Source organism: Cantharellus anzutake (genome assembly GCF_015039405.1).
Source record: "Cantharellus anzutake strain C23 chromosome Unknown EI90scaffold_13, whole genome shotgun sequence".
NCBI classification, from domain to species: domain Eukaryota; kingdom Fungi; phylum Basidiomycota; class Agaricomycetes; order Cantharellales; family Hydnaceae; genus Cantharellus; species Cantharellus anzutake.
Window position 1 is genome coordinate 223,557 of NW_024066963.1, and position 12,483 is coordinate 236,039.

The following is a 12,483-nucleotide window of genomic DNA, read 5'->3' on the forward strand; positions in this document are numbered from 1 at the left end:
AAGCAGGGGAGTGAGCAGGGAGTCCTCAGGGAGGATAGGGCTGAGGTTGGGGCTCGTGCTCATCGTGCTCATGCTCACGTAGCGGGAATGGGCTCGGGCAGCATCGGGACAGGCGGCTAATGGGCCGGAATGCACTGCCATGACACAAGGACTCGATGTGGTCATCTTTTCAGTTTTGAAGTGAGCATGGTCAAAAGACCTTCGGCTATGGAGGGAGAAACATCACACACATTGTAATGGGTTTATCGTCTAGACTTGAGACAGAGAGAAGGGGGAGGGTGGTAGTGTGTGCAGGTGTGGTTCGTGGGGCCGGGTTTTGGTCCGTGGGCGCTAATGAGTCTGCAAAAACCTCAAACAAACACTCACCTACGTCTCTCTTGGACGTTGCAAGTGGGGAAAGATGGCAAGACCACAGTCAAGGGCTCACCACTCTTCCAGCTGCTCCCTCACCAAAGGGAAAGAAGAAGGGGGGGGTGGAAAGGGCACCTAGGGTTTCGGACTCACTGTGACCCCGGTCCCGACTAACTCAGCCTAAAAACCTCAACACACTAGGTGGACCTCCCTGGAAGACACTGCGAAGCACTCTCTCCAAGACTACAAGCACTCAGACACCACCCCAGGCACACGGACCTAGTACTTAGCGGAGCAGAGGGGAGAACCTCTGTATCATACTAGATACATCTTGTATATAAACCCAAGTTATACTGAGCTAATTTCCGAGCAATCCGACGGTGTTAGGGACGGATAGAAACGGACAGAACAACATAGAACAAAGAAAACAACAGAAAACATAAAAATATATGGGAACGGCCACACAATCGATAAATTCCGACGATCTCCACAACGGCTGCACCAAATCTCCCAATCTTGGACTCGTTCTACTCTTCTTGATGGTAGCTTTCCAGCGATACCAAGTGCATCCGGATCGGAGAAGAACTGGGGGAGTTATGGTGAAAATACTGTGAAGGCAACTCAGTAACATGTCTGGGTGGGCCATAACCTGGTCTGAAAAATTATCAAAAAATACAACGATGATAGGGGAGGTTCATCGAGCTTTGGGGGACTGGGGTACTGTGTGTCAGGTGCTAGGTAACTGTCAGGGACAGCTCCGAAAGCGGCAAGGTCCCGGTGTGCGGGACTCGGTGGGACGAATAGCGGCTGTGCATAGCGGCGATCCCATTGTGGGGTGAGCATCCCTGACCACTTAGTCTGAAGTGGGAATGTGAGAAGAAGGCTACTTCTTCGGTTCCCACTCCAGCTGTTATTATACATGTGGGATTGGTCATGTGGGGCACGCCACGTTACCCTTGCACACAGCCATGGCTCTCTGGGTGCCTCCGCGGGAGATCCCGAGAGGGCCTGCTGTGGTGCAGGGCAAGTGCAGCGGCAGTAGCGGCGATGTAGGGATGGTAAGATACAGGAGGGGAAATGGGCATGCATGCCGGTGGTACATTGAACAGCAGGAAAGGTGGTCCATGTAAGAGAGAGAGAAGGAAAGAAAGAAAGAAAGAAAGAAGGGAGAAAGGAAGAGGGAGAGGAGGGGGAAGCGGTGCGGAGCAGGGAAGCAGAGCGGGGGTCAGGCGGGGCGTGCTGGGGCATGCCCTGACATCACCCCCTCCTTAAGCCGCTTCGCCTCGAAGTGGCTGGGCGGTCTTCTCTTCCTCTCCCTGGGGCGTGAGGGTGTGTCCGATGGAAGTCTTCCACTAGGTCGGAGGCGTGGGTCAGGTGGTCGCATGCGAGCCACTGGTTCTCTGAGTTTGGCCAGCCGGTATACTTTACCAAGTACCAGAGTTTCCAGTGCCACCATCTGGAGTCCAGGATTTTTTCAACCTCATACTCTTCTTCCCCATCTATGAGGTCTGGGCCTGGGCCTGGGTCGGTGGGGCGTTCCGCAATTTCATCGGGGCAGTGCGGCCTGACGTTCATCATGGACACAACTGGGTGGATCCCCTTCTGTCGTGCGGTGAGTCGGAGTTTGACGGTGGCAGGGGAGACAACTTTGGTGATCTCGAAGGGGCCAATCCACTTGTGGTCTAGCTTCTTGGTTGGATGGTCAGTCGTGTAGTTCTGGGTGCTAAGCCAGACCTGGTCACCTTCTTGGTATGTAGGGGCTGCCCTGCGATTGCGGTCATAGTAGCGGGCCATCTCGTCTGCTGCATACTCCAGTGCTGCCTTCGCCTCCTCTTGCATTTTCATCATTCTTGAGGAGAACGCATCTGCGGTGAAGGAGAGAACGAAGGAAGGTCAGTTGGGAGGTTCAAACGAGACCACCACCAAGCTGTTCCCTGGTTCTTTAGTTAGGATGGGGAAGTGTACTAGTGTTATTTATTGTAAATATAGTACCAATCCGAGTGTTTTGGCTAATTCTATTTTTATGGGTTAGTTTTAAAGTTCCTGGGAATTGACTTACAGATAAACCGAGCCCTGCGGAGCTGTTTCTTTATTGAAATTTATTAATTTGTCTAGGTGTAATTCTGTGTAGCGTTGTTTAATTTGGATTTAAACTTGAATTTAATCTTCTACTTGGTGAAGTTTCAAAGATTCTATTCAGTTAATGAATTTGGATGGTGTCTGGAGTGTCCCTTGAGTTCGTTTTATTTTTGTCTTATTTTATCGCTTGTTTTAACAGTAGCAAAATAACTGTTTTGTGTTTACACTTTGAAATCTGGAGTGTTAACCAGCTCTCCTGTTGAAATATCTACTTAATATTTCTCTCCTTTATTGCTGCCTTTTACTACAGTGGCAATCTTAACTGTATATCACTTTTTCGCACTGGAGTGACAACCAGAAATGCTTGAGAAAAATAATACTCTATTTTCTTACTTCTCTAAGGGGGGCGAAAAGTCGCAGAAAGGGTCTCCCTTTTATACTCCTTGGGTCGCCTTCCTTTTTCACGCTCTACCTTCTATTTACAGGATTTATTTACAGTGTATTTTTCTCAAACTGAATAAAAATGAAATCTTCATGCTATAGTTCTACTGCGGTCAGACTGCGCCTAGAATTCTTATTGTCCTCCCTCGCTTAAGCTATTTTAATGGTTAATTGGAACTTGGCTGCGCTGCATTTGCCGCAGTTACCTATTTCAAATTCCCTATATATACCGTTAAATTTGCTATGACTCGATGATTCTGAATTCAAACTTCGCATTACTATGCGTACGGCTATGCTGAGACCTTCAGCTGATTTATTCCATTTTTATTTAGTGACATTTAGTTAAAATGAGACTGAAATGGTAAATGAGTGAATTATTCAGGTTTAAAACTGAAAGAAAAAGTTGCTAGTAATCAAGAATTACTCAAACGAATGTGTTATAGCTCTCCTCCTCATTAGAATATTGTTCCCTAAAATTCCTACCATGGTCCATCTTAGTTTAGTGGTTTTCATGAATTTCGTTCATATTCCCTGATTCCCCTTTGTATTATCACATCCTAATCCTCCATATGTATTGTTCGTTGTTATAGTAGGTCGTCCTTGAAGATTTCATATTTTTATGTATTTGATTTAGGACTCTGGACCTCTTGAAGCTGTTTTCCCGCGCGTTTTCAGGTTTCTAACTTCATGTCCCTATATCTCATTCATTTCTGGATGTTTTCTCACGTTCTTGGTATCATAAATTTTCATTTATTCCCACCTTTCCAATGGTACCAAGGTTGTGTCCTATTTCCTGGTATTCGTTGAGTTAGCAAAAGTTCGCGCACACATTCGGTAATCATGTGCATCATTCCCATAGTCGTTCGTATGTGGGCGCCATTTTCGTTTAATTGTTCGGGATTTATGATATGCATGGGTGTTTATTTCTTTCATATGGGCTTCTGTGATTTATTTCAGATTTTTCCCTCATGATTTAAGGTTGTTTTGCACTTTCTGTGCTTTGTTTTGACCGGGCTCTTCCTTATTTGGACGGAAATTGGTCTTCGTGATCTGCCGAAGTGCGGATCTCAGTTCCGACGGCCGGTTCCCTGCGCATCGCCACCCTCACGTGTCATTACACATGATGCGGATTTCTATATTCCTGTCATGGGTATAACTTCACAACGGCTGGACTGTTTGGGCTGAAAATTTGCATAACTATAGTTCCCCATTCTTAATAATTTCCGTGTAAATTTCGTTGTATGTTGTAACTATGGATCCTACGCAAACATCGTCTTTTCCCTAAGCTCGGACTTTCGATGTCACTATTCCCGTTATTGGATATCTCATTAACGCATGATCCTTTTATTATGAAAATTTGGGAGGATTAAGATTGGATCCCTTCCTTTCTAATGGGCTATCAAGCTTGTCTCGGTCGTTACTGGTTAATCTTCGCGCTTCCCTTTTAGGCATTGTCCTCGTTTTGCAGGAGTTTTAGTCATATCTCCATCGTTTATAGGTAGTTTCCCCTGTAATTACTCTCATTGGTTCCGTTTGGAGGACATCTACATTTCCTATTGTAAACACGACTCTGACTTTTGCATTAGTTCCTGAGGAATCTTCGTTCCGTGGTACTTCCATCCTTGGCTACATGTTCGGACGTGGGAAAGTAGTTTCCGTGGAGGTTCTCTGATTATTTTTTATAGTCAAATCTTGGTCGATTGTCCTAATTCTTGGTTTAATATTTGCTATAAATTCCCCTGAGAATTCCGTCTCGTTGATAGTAAGCTTGAAGTATTTTTGCTATTTTTCTTTCTTTCGATTTATCGTGTATGGTCATAATAATTCGTAAAAATTCGTAAAATTCGTTAAAATTCAGGTCCTTCTATTTTCTCATATCTACTTGTCGTATGAGGTTTTTTTTTTTTGATTTATCTGGCATATTTCCATAATGGGTTTCCATAGTGTGGCTGTTATTTCTCCTACAGCAGCTTCCACCTCAGACGTGCGTGTGGGCTCTGTCCCCATCCTGGGGTGTTGTCCGGTGTCGAGCTCGAAGGGGGGTTTGGCAGGCAGTGGAGTGGACGTGGTTGTTGTAGGCGAACTCCACTAGCGGGAGCCAGTCCACCCAGTTGTCTTGGCAGTGGTTGACAAACACTCGAAGGTAGGCTTCTATCTCCTGGTTTACCTGCTCAGTTTGTCTGTCCGTCTGTGGGTGGTAGGGTGTTGAGGGGGTGAGCTTGACTCCGAGGAGGTCTGCGAGTTCCTTCGAGAAGCGGGAGATGAAGGCGCTTCCTCTATCGCTGAGGATCTCTTCGGGTAGGCCATGGTGTCTCCAGACGTGTTCAAGGAAGAGCCACGCGATTCCCGCTGAGTCCACCGTCATCACTGTAGGGACCACATGGATGCACTTGGACAGGCGGTCCACTACGACAAGAATGGCATTGTATCCCTTCGACTCGGGAAGCTCCCCTACCATGTCAACAGAGATCACTTGCCAGTGGCATGCGGGGACCTTGTTCGGGATGAGCTTTCCGACCTTACAGGAGGGAAAGGACTTGACGTGGTTGCAGGTGTCACACCTGCGCACATAGCGTCCTACATACTCTGCCATCCATGTCCCGTCGCCCATGTGTCATGGTGTAGCTGCACCAGGTCGTGGCGGAGCTGTGGGTCCTTGGGGACGTATATTCTTCCCCTGTATAGGACTAGCTCCCCCTGTTTCTCCCATTCATCTGACCTAACTGTCCCTTCTCCGAGTTCTCGCATCGCCTTCACCACGCTCTCATCCAGGTCCCTTGCTCTGCAGATCCTCTCGAGGATGGTCATCTCTTCTCCTTCTACGGAGATCGCCTCCGTTGCACGGGTTTTGAACCAAGTTGGTTGGAGGAGTGTCAGCCCCTTGTTGTCGTCCTTACCTCTCGGGTGGTCAGTGCGGCATGAGAGTGCATCCGGTTTCCCCATGAGCTTTCCTGGGCGGTGGATGAGGGTAAAGTGGAACTGAGAGAGGAAGAGCAACCACCATGCTTGGCACCAGTTCAGGCACTGCGCGGTGCGGAAGTACCCTAGATTGCGGTGGTCAGTGTAGACATCAACCTTCTCCTCTGCTCCTTGCAGAAAATGCCGCCATTCCTCAAGGGCGCGCACTATTGCAAGCATCTCCTTGTCATACACCTCATAGTTGCGTTCCACATCTGTGAAGCTTTTCGACATGAAGGCTACCAGGTGGAATTCTCCATCTGTCTGGAGCTGAGAGAGGACGGCGCCGGTTGTGAAGTTGGAAGCATCGCACTCAAGCTTGAAGTGGCCCATGTCAGCGGGGAAGGTGAGGACAGGGGCAGAGGTGACGGCGTCTTTGAGGGTGCAGAACACACGGTCCTCGTCTGGTCCCCAGGCCCAAGTCTTCGACTTGCGGGTTAATGCATGGAGGGGGCAGGCTATCTCCGAGAAATCTTTGATGAACCAGCGATAGAAGTTGACGAACCCTAGGAAGGACTGCACCTGTTAGAATGGGGCAGAAACGGATGACTCCAGAGTGGAATCGGAGACTTAGCGTGGAGGGACCTTGGCCTCAGCGACTCAAGCAGAGTGCTGTGCCATTGCTGTTTGTCCATTTGGTCCTTAATTTCACAGTAGGTGAGCAGGAAGTCTCTAGGGGGCATTTCAGGTCGATTTCGGACTAAACCAAAACGAGTATGTACAAGCGCCGATATATATAATGGAAGGGGCAAAAGCACAAGGAAACAAAGGGTAACCGAATCGGGACGAAGACGTCCGAACGGGAACAAAGGGTAGACGGAGCGGATAGGTACCGAAGGTCATAAGGCAGGACCTCTGATACATCCCAAAGGAGGTAGGGAGGGCGAGGCCCAGAGGGGCAGGAGGATGAGGGGAAGTGGGGATGATGACTAACTGGCTAGAATAGAAAGAAGCAGTAGTCCAAATAGGGATGAAGGGAAAACGCGAGAAATACATTACAGGTGGCGAGAGTGCCGAAGGCGGTCCGCAAAGCTCGGGGGTTGCGGAGCTTACGGAGGTTACAGAGGCGGGGTTGAAAGTCCGAGGAATATTGGCAATGGTGTTTACATAGTATGAGGTCACCAATGCAATGGACTAAGACCGAGGTGGAGTCAAAGTCCGAGGTAGGGACTATGACGGAGGCTCGGAGTAAGGTACGAGCGGTGTCCGAGTGCGAAGTACGGAACAGTGGTGGAAGGTCGTAACTTGGCGGAAGGGTGGCGGAGGAGTAATGGAGGGAGGAGAGAGGGGACAGGTAAGGGGAGAAGGGGTGGCGGAAAGGAGAGTAGTCAGGTCCGAAGGTGAGTATCGGAGCGGTGAAGGAGCGGAGCTGGATCACCTTATGTAACCAGTTTCCTACGTCCAATAACGATATTAGAGTTTGTGCTGATTTGCATACTGACCGTGTTTTGGTTGCCAAATATATGATTGTTCACTGTCTAAACAACAATAAACACCCCCCAACGATCTCACCTGATGTATAGATCGTCTACGGATAAAATTCTATATTGACTTTACTATGATTTCTAGTCAATATTACACCTATATTTACCACTTTTCAGTAGGATGTGATTTTCCCGATAATTTACTGAAGGAAAACTGCTAATAAAATAATTCCGCAATAAATGTTACTCAATACAGGAGTGACCAAACTGCTCTTTCTATCGCTTAGAGTGCGTGCTAGTTATCTAGCAGGTTCAGGATCGCTCACTTTTCTCCTGTGGTGTGATAACCAAGTATTGCTGAGAGATTATTCAATTAAGAAGTCCCTCCACCAAATTCTCACTAATTCTCACTATGACACTTTTGTTCAGCTGTGTCTAACTGACCCTAACTCACGCTTAGAGTGACGTGTTAGTTTTATATTAGCTAACAACTAATATTTGCTTTTATCTTTTGGAGCAAATGAACCAACCACTGGTGAGGAGAATTAAACTTTTATTTCTACCTGAGGTTTGAGAGGGGGCAGAAGCGGTGGCCTTTTATGCTTTTCAGAGGCCTCTCTACTCCCACGCCTCGCACTAGTTACATGTGCTACATTTGTATTATAGATAGTTCTAGAATGATATAGGGGGTTGGGCTGTGTAAGCTTAATAATGGACTTAGGACATGACTCAGCAATAAGTAATTCATTTCTTTGTCTTTTGGGCCGATCTCAGCGGGATCTTGTAGCGCTGAAGCTATGCTCTACACCGCCTTAATTACGAACGGTTACCTTTAGAAATGACTCGGCTATAAAGGAACTTTCTAGACTGTTCTCTAATTGACCCCTTTTTGTGAAGCCACATCATTACTAATGTTCTAGAGCCTTCCCAATTAATTAACTGATCCGCGGACTTCTGAATCACTTCATGCTTATGATCCGAGATCCAGATCATCAATCATTCCTTTGTTCCGATTTATTTGGGCTTAAAATCAAAAAGTTTTGATGAATCATGGGAAAATATACAAGATCCGGTTTTTTAGCATTTTCTCCTCTTCTGATGCGATCAAAAACTGTCCGCCCGCGCCGGGGAATACTCTATCATATGGTATTCGGTCCGCCAGACTTCCGGGCGCCAATATATTTCCCTTGAGTCACATTATCTTTTGTAAGAATTAGCAAATAAATATATATGAATTATAAGGTGTTTCGCCGTTTGAGCGATATCTCCGTCAGTTTTGAAGCTTTTAGAATGAAACAAAACCGTGGATAAAGTTAAGAAACAGTCCTTCCAGATGGTAAAAAGATTACAGTCAAAAGTTTACTGGTTCCCGAGATATTTACATTTCTTTCCCAATGTTCCTCCTTATTCTGCCATCTATGTGCTATTTTCTTGTTGTAGGGATATATTCTTTGAATATTACACCTATGTCAAGTTCTAGGCATGATTGTAGTAGATTAAATCTCATACTACATGGGTGTAGATATTTTATAATGATCTTCTAATGTCTGTCCAGTCTCATAAAGATCATGAGATCTGTTAAACGTCTGAACTTGTCACCTGTTCGTTGACTATTCTGATAGATCATTGTTTTATTCTTTGAATATTATTTCTCCTACAGCGGACGGGGGAAGCGTAGGGGGATGACGGGAGGGTGGAGGTGTTGTGAAGGGGGAGCGGAGTAGTAGGAAGGGTGGCAAGTGGGGCGATGTTCGGTCCGAGATGAGTATCGGAGCGGACGGAGATAGGGTTGGAGAGGTAAGGGGGAGGTGTGTTTGCCAAGACCGAAGGTGAGTATCGGAACGGTGTTGTGGGGACAAGTCCGTGCAGGTCAAACCAACCCTTATCACGCATTTCACCCCCTACTGCATCAGGGACTAGGATTGGTGAGTCATGGTAATAGTAGGAGCTGTAGAGGTGGTAGAGGTTGTTCTGACGAGCCCAAGATCGTCGGATTTGGTGGAGTTGTTGAGGAGATATGGCATTTTCTTTATTATCTCTACTATTTTCATTCATTCACGCATGTGACTTTCCTTTTCTATTTGTATCGGACTCTTCCGTGACAACTGTACAGACAGTTAGTTAGAGGTTAGACAGAGTATCAGCACCGTACTCCCAAGGACCATTCTACCCTAGAGATAGAGAGAGACCTACCCCCCTTAGACCTGAGCCACGAGTCTAGATTGATAGACCCGTTACAACGGCAACGGTAGGTTATGACTCCGGAGGTGAAGAGGGTGGAGGTCTGGAAGTCAGGTCGGGGTCGGGTATGCACAGATATGACATGATTCATCAAAACTTTTTGATTTTAAGCTCAAATAAATCGGAACAAAGGAATGATTGATGATCTGGATCCCGGATTATAAGCATAAAGTGATTCAGAAGTCCGCGGATCAGTTAATTAATTGGGAAAGCTCTAGAACATTAGTAATGATGCAGCTTCACAAAAAGGGGTAAATTAGAGAACAGTCTAGAAAGTTCCTTTATAGCCGAGTCATTTCTAAAGATAACTGTTCGTAATTAAAGCGGTGTAGAGCATAGCTTTAGCGCTACAAGACCCTGCTGGGATCGGCCCAAAAGACAAAGAACTGAATTACTTATTGCTGAGTCATGTCCTAAGTCCATTATTCAGCTTTGTCATATCCATCCCCAGCCATCGACTTCCACTCCCTCTGATTCCTCCAGTCTACCTCCGCTCCTTCTTCACTAACCTCGGAGCTCCCGTATTCTGCAATCACCTCGGTACCCCTCGATGGTCACCACCCCCTCTTTTCAATTTATTACCTATGCCTCCCTAAGTATGGAGCCCCGAAGGCTTCCGGACAGCTCCGACGTCCGCTAGCGCACTCCTGCCTCCACTGGACAATACACTCGCTTGCCCTGCAAGCCCACCTTCGGGCCTATCCCTCCTTTCCGTTTCTGGGTTATCACTTACCTTTCCGTTAACCCCGTAACCCGACTCGTTGGTAATATTCAATCGGCTAATGTCTAACCCCATTAGCTCCGCTCCGCCATTTGCAGGCCCACCCTCGTTGTAACTATATATATACTCAACTTGTACATAGGTTACGCCTCAGTAATAAAATCGACTAGAGTTTAACCCCTTCAGTTCTGGTTGCCAGTTTAGTAAGTCAGGGCACGGATGTGTTACTTGGCACAGTGCTCCTGGCATAAGTCGCTGAGGCCAAAGCCCTCTGCCACGAAGACACTCCTTCGTCTCAACCTGGTCTCTGACAAGCTTACACAGCCCAAGCCCCTATATCATTCTAGAACTATCTATAATACAAATGTAGCACATGTAACTAGTGCGAGGCATGGGAGTAGAGAGGTCTCTGAAAACCATAAAAGGCTGCTGCTTCTGCCCCCTCTCAAACCTGAGGTAGAAATAAAAGTTTAATTCTCCTCACCAGTGGTTGGTTCATTTGCTCCAAAAGATATTAGTTGTTAGCTAATATAAAACTAACACGTCACTCTAAGCGTGAGTTAGGGTCAGTTAGACACAGCTGAACAAAAGTGTCATAGTGATAATTAGTGAGAATTTGGTGGAGGGACTTCTTAATTGAAAAATCTCTCAGCAATACTTGGTTATCACACCACAGGAGAAAAGTGAGCGATCTTGAACCTGCTAGATAACTAGCACGCACTCTAAGCGATAGAAAGAGCAGTTTGGTTACTCCTGTGTTGGGTAACATTTATTGCAGAATATTTTATTAGTAGTTTTCTTTCAATAAATTATCAGGAAAATCATGTCCTACAGAAAAGTGGTATATCTAGGTGTAATATTGACTAGAAATCATAGTAAAGTCAATATAGAATTTTATCTGTAGACAATCTATACGTCAGGTGAGATCGTTGGGGGGTGTTTATTGTTGTTTAGACAGTGAACAATTATATATTTGGCAACCAAAACACGGTCAGTAAGCAAATCAGCACAAACTCTAATATCATTATTGCATGTAGGAAACTGGTTACATAAGGTGATCCAGCTCTGCTCCTTCACCGTTTCGTATCAGAATGAGATCGTCCTCCATCAGTGCCCTCTTGCAGGTTGTTGGAGCATTATGCAGCTTCATACAGCCACTCAGGCAATGCGATACAAAAGGGGAGTTTCTGATTGAGCAAGTGTTGGGCCAAGTGCTTTCCAGCTCCGTGCAGATCCCTGACAGGTGCACATGTAAACGATGTAGAAGCTAAGCATGTTTTCCAATGGTTTCAATGGGAAACCATGAGTCTTGCAGAAAGCAGCATAGGACATGAAGGCAGAGATATAAGTCTTGTGGGTACTCCATTCCAGGGAGGCCCCCAAAGCGCATGCCCATTCAGCCATCAAATGCTCCATCAACCATTTTTCATGGGTAGGCTGCTTGGTCGAGGAGCTCTGTTGAGAATTCATACCTTTGTCACCCCCAACATGTCCAGCAGAGGCATGAAGTGCTTAATTGGAGGTTCGGGTGTGTACATGCATGCAGCTGCAAAGGCCCATCTTGACAGGGCATCAGCAATAACGTTCTTTTCCCCTTCGATATGGAAAATATGCAAATCGATTTTTGATTCCAATCAAATCTTCACTGATGCCATGATGATTGGATTGTAAACGTCCAGTGCATGCAAGGTGTTGAATATCACAAAGGTGGTAGTGGAGTCGGTGTGGATTGCGAGGCATTTGGGAGGTGGTGTCTTGGAAGCAGCCCACTCCAGTGCAGTGTCATATCCATACCAACTCTGCCGAACCTCCGCTCTACTCCACCACCGTTCTGGTACACCTACGGTCTGTCCTCCCCCTGCACCTCTGCCATACCCTCCAGTTCACCTCCAGTTCACCTCCACCTCTGATCTCCGGTACCTTCTCTGGTACCTCTCATCCTCACCTTAAACATTTATTAATTTTTCTACCTACCCAATATTACTATGGACCTCCTAGGACCTCCACCACCCCCACAAAGGTTTTCCCACTCTCCAATAGCTGTCGCTAATTCCACCCTTCACCTACCCACTCCACAATGCTTGATAAGGTGATTCTCTCACAAGCTTGCCAACCCGGCAAGTGGGTAAGTCCCTCTTGGGTTTTTCCCTTTGTTCCAATTTGTCTTGTATTATGTATATAAGTCATGTACTGTAGTTGATGGCACCTTAGTGCAAAATTGACAAACAACTATCCCCCAGAGTTCATGCCCCTCATTCTGAAGTTAAG